Here is a 7500-nt window from a genome sequence, read left to right as displayed (position 1 = left end):
AGGTAAAGATAGAGGTGAAGATGGAAGTTGAGGAGGAGGTAAAGGAGATGGGGAAAGAGGTAAAGGTGGATGTGGAAATCGCTGAGGTGGATGGGAGGAAGAGGTAAAGGTGGAGGTTAAAGAAGAGGTAACGGTGGAGGTTGAGGAAGAGGTGAGAGATGTAGAGAAAGGTAGAGGTGGAGGCTGAGGAAGAGGAAGAGACGTGGAGGTCGAGCATGAGGTAGAGAAAGGTAGAGACGTAGAAAAAGAAGTAAAGGAAGGTTGAGGAAGAATAAAAAGAGATGAAGAAAGAGGTAAAGGAGGTAGAGAAAGGTAAAGGAGTTTGAGAAAGAGGTAAAGGTGGAGGTTGAGTAAGAGGAAGAGACCTAAAATTGGAAAGAAATATACATTTTTGGTGTTTTAATGGCTTTATATTATTTCTAAGTACAGATATTTGTTATTTATAACCGATGCGTCACAAAGTGTGTACAGGACATTGAAAACATATCATCATGTCAATTTCATGTTTACCTGGTAGTGCCCATTACATTAGGAACACTCATTAAATATGAAGAAAAAACAATGATGTTAATCATTTATTTAGAGACATTAAACATTGACTGGGGTCAAATTGACCCCAAACACAATAGGAGGGTTAAGTGACGACTCTGCTGGCAAAACCATAGCAGAGGCATGTCATGTGGTGATTGAGTCTACGTGGTTCTCATCGTCCGACCAACTCACCAATTTTTTTTTTTTTTTTTTTTTTGCTTCTCATGTTTGCAGTTTTAAGCTTTTTTTTTCTAATCTGTGATCTTTGCCGGCCTCTGTTGGCGCCCTGATGCTGATGTGTTTTGGACTGAAGCTTCTCACAGATGATATTTTCGTAAACTTTAACCGTTGATTTTAATGGGAAACTTAAACAAAAGCGTGTAGAGAGAGAGAGCTGACCCATGTCCACCGGCTGCTGTGAGACAGGGAAAAATAGAGTGCAGTTCAGTGTTGTGTCCAGCGGGGGCAGCACAGAGCACCTGCTAAACAGAGCAGAATATGTGGCGGTCAGTGGGGCAAAATGCTCTAAACTGATCAGTCCATTTGATTCCAGATATTGATCAGTAGCTGGACTGTTCCTGTCAATATTTCTGCTGCAGACAGGATTATAAACTGAAATTCTAATCCATGGCTGTAAAATGCTGTGAGTTTGAGCTCAGAGAAATGTGGATCTTCTCAAGCAGCGGCTGCTCGTTTTCACCGACGCACAGGAGGAACAGGATTATCATTTAGAGGGATGATTTTCTGGAGTTTGAGTTTCTCTTGTCTTCATCTGTTCTGCCATGGATAGACTGGATATCTACAGCAGATACCCATAATTCAGTTCTTCTTGGTCAAAATTGCATTTCAGAAATCCACAACGTCATTCTTCCATGGACAAATAAACGTGGGATTTCTCATTACAGATATCAGCAATTCAGTTCTATGTATCTATAACTGAATTATGACTAGTCACAATTCCAGTTTCAGATATCTGCAGTTGAATTCTAATTTCCCTCATGTCAAAATATATGCATTGTCCTTTTTCGATATCTGAAATGAAGTTTTAACTAGTCGCAGTTTAATTGCAGATATCTGATATTGAACAGCGCCAGTCGTGCTGCAGATATGTTCAGCTGAACTAATGAGAACCCCCCCTTCACATGAATGGCCAAAGTGATGTTTGTTTGTTTGTTTGTTTGTTTGTTTAAAATGTAGTTTTTCCAGAACAGCAGCCATTCTTTCTTCTATTTATTCACGTAGTTGCCATGGTGACAAAATCAGCATTCACGCCACAAAACACTGACACAACGCACTGTAATACATATCGACTATAAAATTTACAATAAAATGTACATAAAAACGGTTCGGATTACTTTAAACTTTATTTATTTACTAGGTTGTTGGAATGGACAACAGGACTTTGTAGGGTCTTAGATGAATCTCACATCAGCATGAAATCATCTAACAACTAAAAATACTCATTTGGTTTCGGTCTCTCACTTTATTTTTTTCCATCTGTCTTTCTTTCAGCGGCCACCCTCTGTGCCGACCGGCGAGGCATTTCGTTGGTTCTTCTAGTCCTCCACCAATAGGATCGCAGCTAGAGGCCAACCAGGAAGTCACCACAACACATCACATACGGACTACAAATCAGGCCGGATAACGGGACGACAGCGGGAAGCGAGGCAGACTACAGTTTGACATCATGTGGATGACCATTAAAACTACAAATCCCACTTCAGCAGGATCAGGAAACCAGCGAGGAGGACAGAGGAGGAGGGGACAGTTTTGTCACAACCAATCAGAATTGGCGGTGCAGTGTAATGCCGCAACTGAGTGTTCTCCATTTGCGTGTAAACAGGTAAATTTACAACACAACCCCTGAGTAGAGGCACACACCTGATCCCAGTCACAGACACCGGATCCAGTTCTGGCCAAACGGTCAATCACGCAACTTTTGTTTTTGTACTTTCTGTTTCAACAGTCATGGTTAGAAGTTTAGAAATGCTCACTTAGACCTGTTTGAGAAGATAAATGCAAAGTTTCATTAAGATTCTTTGATATTTGGGCACATAAATCATAAAGCTGCCAGACTTGTTCGATGGCTGTTTGATATTGAATTTCACTTCTTGGTCCGTTGCCTGGCCTCCGGTTGGTCTGAAACACTGCCAGGTTCCAGCCCAGCCGGTGACACTGTGAAGGTACAGAAAGGGTTTACCTCCAAACCCAAAGCCAGACCGAATGTCCAGAACTGGATCCAGCGTCTGGACGTGGACATGGCACAACAGGTGTCAGATTGAGGCGACTCGAGTAAGGCCACTTAGTTTAGGCATACGTCGAGCTGAATAGCAACCGTTCCCTCTATCACTAGTTTACATGTTCGGACACTTTAAACGAAGAACACATTTTGGTATAAATGCACAAATTTTAAATCGGTGAGTAAAACAGTCATTTCAGTGGAGGTACTTGCCGGGCCACGTATTCACAAGCTGGAGCTGCTTTTGCATCAGTTTTCAAATTTCACAGCAGCAGTTTCTCCACCTTTTACTGAATGTGAATGGGAGTGAACTGAGGTAATTTATATTCTAAGCTACTAAAGTGCTGGAAACAAGGAAGCCTGCTGGACAAACTATTTAACGATAACACTGTTTTTTACATGAACTTCAGGTTTTTACTGCAATATGTTCTGTGTTTTTAGCATATTGAGCAGCATGTACCAATATATATGAAGTATCTGTGGTGTTGGTCATAAGATACATTGGTCAGGTGATAGTTTATAGGCCATATTCTGAAATTTGACACATTCCGACTGTATGATTGACAACCAATCAGAATTCCTGGTTTCCTCGTTCCTGTTTCCAAGTTCCTGGATATAATTTCATCTCAGACAAAACTGGGACTGGGAACCTAATTCCACTTATTCACAGATTTGCAATTTAAAAAAAATGTTTGAAAGAAAAGAAAAGGAATGAAAGTCACTCACAATAGAATTCAGGCCTAATTTACACGATCTGAACCACCTGGCTTCCTTGTGAGCTCTATCGAAAAATAAATTCCATCTTAACAAGTCGGCAGATCAGCAAATGTGCATGAACCTTGAATGTTTGTTGAGGTACATTCAACCGACTGATTGTGATTTACTGGTTTTGTGGTTGCCTGGTTTTTGCTGCAGGCGTCAAATCTGCCCAGTCAGCTGTGATCAAACTGTCTCCTCCTCCTCCTTCTTCTTCTTCTTCTTCTTCCTCTTCTTCTTCTTCCTCCTAGCAAACCGTAAACCACATCCTAACCAAACCAGGAAGACTCAGGCTTCACCTGGACTACAATAAACTGCTGCTCTCGCCACCGAACGACCACAGTTCGACCAAGGAAAGGAGCTGGAAATGACCGATTCACCAAAACGGGACGCCAGTTTGACCTCAAAGACTCTACAACCTCACCACAGTAGACGAACACACTGACCTCATCAGGAAGTGAAACAGGACAGTTAAGGACTACAACCTCACCACTGTAGGACTGCAGTCACCACGTCACTGTTCTTTGTCTTTTCTGTCTACCTCCTCCTCAAGGACTCACAAGGCACCAGGCTGTACAGGCGCAGGAGCGTCTGCTTCTTAACTCTGTTGGTGGTCCAGATCTGATCCGGTGGATGTGGATGCTGCTCCGAGCAGGTCTGGACGGGGTTAGACCGACACTCACCTCTGGGCCAAAATTACCAATGCATCAAGAACAGAGGTTTTCAAACGTTTTCTTACTCCGGACACAAAGTTCACATTCAATAAGCTGTAAACCCCCATTTGAACTCATTCTGCCCTACAGGAGCCCTTATGATAAGATGTATTTTTCCACAATTTGAACACATGAAATCTGATGTCAGTCATCACTGATCTGATGTTTACATATATAATTTTAATTATTATATAGTTTTCGAGTCATTTTAATTTGTTTTATTCATTTATTTATTTATTTTTGTTGCAAATTTTCAGTGTTGTTTTGTACCAATTTTCTGGTACTATTCTTGTATTTTTATGTATATATGTATGTATTTATGTATTGTTTTCTAATTTTCTACTAGTGCTCCAGTAATTTTTTTGTGCGAATTTGCACATTCCACCTTTTCCACAGCAAATTTACTTTAATTCTTTCAAAAACATGGGAAAAAAGCAATGAGTAAATTAACAAGAAATGACTTGGACATATGCTGGCTAACTAGCAAGAAATTTGCAAGAATTTGTGACAAAATACTGTGACAAAATTAACTATGTTTACAATCACATCAGTGATGCGGGATCAGGTTTCTTGTGGGTCTCTTGTCAGAAATCTTTGACAAGCATTTTAAGTATTCCTCATTTTGCTGGGGACCTTCTGGAAAAAAACACACACTGCCATGGATCTTTGTTTATGGGCCAAATATCTGGTACGCGAATAAGCAACTAATATCTGCGAGTTGCTGCACCTCCCATGTGCACAAGAGGACGTTTTTGCACTTCTCCAAAAGGAGAGAAGTGGAATTCAGTTTGGATGAGCGGTGCTTGCCTGGATACCGCTGTCGTGTGAAGTCACAGAGATAAAATTAAACCCATCATGAATCACCGTCAGATCAGCTCCCCAGCTTTCTGAACACACGATCCTCACCTGCCTCCTTTACAGAAGATAAGGGAAAAATCTGATTTATTATGAACTTAAATAAAATGTCACCTCACACACTACACCAACTCGGGCAGCCACGTTCTCCTCAGCAGCTTTTTGTTTGTGTCTCTATTCAGAGTTGTGTTGCCAAAATCAGATTTTCCATCGTCGTACCTGATGTGACATCAGCGCCAATATAAGGCCTTGTTCAGACTGCAGGCAAATCAGATTTGTTTATAAAGTCAGATCATTGAGACGGACTCTCCCCACTCCCCACGACATAGGTGACAGTAACTACGTACGCTGATGATGTGGCTTTCTAACACAGAAGCAGAAAAAAAATGTCCTGAAGCTTCTTCCCACAAAGTGCCAACAGACACTTTATTTCAGCATCTGTTGTTCTCTGAGTTGTCCTCCATGGATACATTCAGGATATGACAAAAAATGGATTTGGGCCAAATTGTGACGGTTTCACAAGTTTACACTTCCAAAATGAATGACATGCTAGCAAAGTCCCATGTAGTGCATTTATTTGTCCCGTTACTTTTCCAGGATTAAAATTTTTAAAAGTTACAGCTCCATTTGGTTTGCTTTTGCGATGTGGAAATTGGCATCTACAAACTCGCCTCGTGTTTGGTCTGGACATGCAGTTAAAGTGCAACGCGGTGTCAGCCACAGAACTTGAATGGAGCAGAATGGACTTTCCCATTCAAATCAATGTAGCAGGACAGTTGCCATCGCACAAACTGTGATCATTTCACCAGGCTAACTTCCGTATAAAGTTGACCTGCAGCAAATCACCAGCTCTCTGAGGTGAGAGATTTTGCAGCAGCAGAGTCTGAAGCATGAAGAGGCATCTGATGCTGCTGTGAACTGTCAACTGTTAACACTGAAAACTGCTTTTATCATATCCAGCTAGTGTGACGCACTTTATGGCCCAAATAATGTGAGATGTCACCTTAGCAACTAATCGCGATCACCTGTTTTTTTTTTTATTCTGTGCCAGCCAAACTGACCACGGCAAACAGTTCAATGTCCGTTCTGCTCCATTCGAGTTCTGCAGCATCAGCGCAAATCTGATTCCCATCAACTCTTCTCTGGTGTTTCGGTATGTTCAGCGTTGCAAACATGAGGAACTTCTGCCCATTGGTTCCTTGTGTTTCCTGTAACGGAATAGATGACACTCTCACCACAGCTGTTGTCTTGGTCAAGGATGGAGATGTTTTCAGATTATTTGGTGCCACCATGTGGAGTTCAGATGACATCGCTGTCACCTGGGCGAACCGAAAGAACCGAAGCACAAGGCACCGCAGAGCTCAGATAAACCGATCGGAGCGTGTGGACCATGAACGCACCTTTAGCATCACATGATCGTCTGAGAGCCTTTTCAGAGGCATTTCCAGGCCGCCAAGAATTACATTCTCAGGGGAAAATAACCATAAGGACTAGCCATTCTGGGGGAACTGTTACTAGAACTGAAATTTGAATATTGGCACAAAACTGGCAGCTTCAGTCCCAGAAGTGTCCATGTTCGATTTGGACTTTATAGAATCGGTCAAACCCCGTGACGGAGTTAAGAACCAGACTCTCGGGCCCTGTGGAAATGGCAGCTTGTGCCATCGTGGTTGCAATGGAAACAAACGGTGTTAAAGAACATGAGAACACGTTTGTGGTCTCATTGTGGAAACCCAGAACCTTCTGGAACCTGTAGAACTCAGAGGAACTATCCAAAATGAACTGAACTGAACTGAACTAAAACAGATCAGAACGGAACATTCCACATTCCTCTTCAAAAAAAAAAAAAAAAATCATCACGCCTGTGTATCTCGTTTGGGAAAACACCACAAATACAACCCATATATATTTTTTTTATTTAGTTATTTACTTATTTTAATACATGCCATATTAAGAGATTTATTCCAAAATTTCATGTCCACCTTTTGAAAAAAATGTTCTCTTGCAAACTGATCGCTGTCCTGAAAGCAAAGCACATTACGGGTTACCATTAAATTTAGGATTCATCTGAATTTGTTTGCTCTCAAAACTCTGTTTTTTTTTTTTTTTTTTTTTTTTCCTTAGGATTGAATTACCTGTGGTTTTCAAACACTGACTGTATGAATTTTGAGTAGCAGTTCTTTTTTTTCCAACATGGTGTTTTGGAATAACAATATTCCTGTGTCAGTGCTGCATTTTGCAACTGCAGAGGTAACTGTTTGACATTTAGAAAGTTCCTTTATCTCAACATGCTGTAAGGTGACATCTTTAAATTTTAGTGTCTTCTGCTTATGCTGCATTTCATTCACAGCCAGAGGTCGCAAATTCCCAGCTGGCAGGTTGTAATCCCAATGTCAGTGCGTTCCA

Source organism: Myripristis murdjan, chromosome 18 (genome assembly GCF_902150065.1).
Source record: "Myripristis murdjan chromosome 18, fMyrMur1.1, whole genome shotgun sequence".
Classification (NCBI taxonomy): Eukaryota; Metazoa; Chordata; class Actinopteri; order Holocentriformes; family Holocentridae; genus Myripristis; species Myripristis murdjan.
This window is presented reverse-complemented; position numbering follows the sequence as displayed.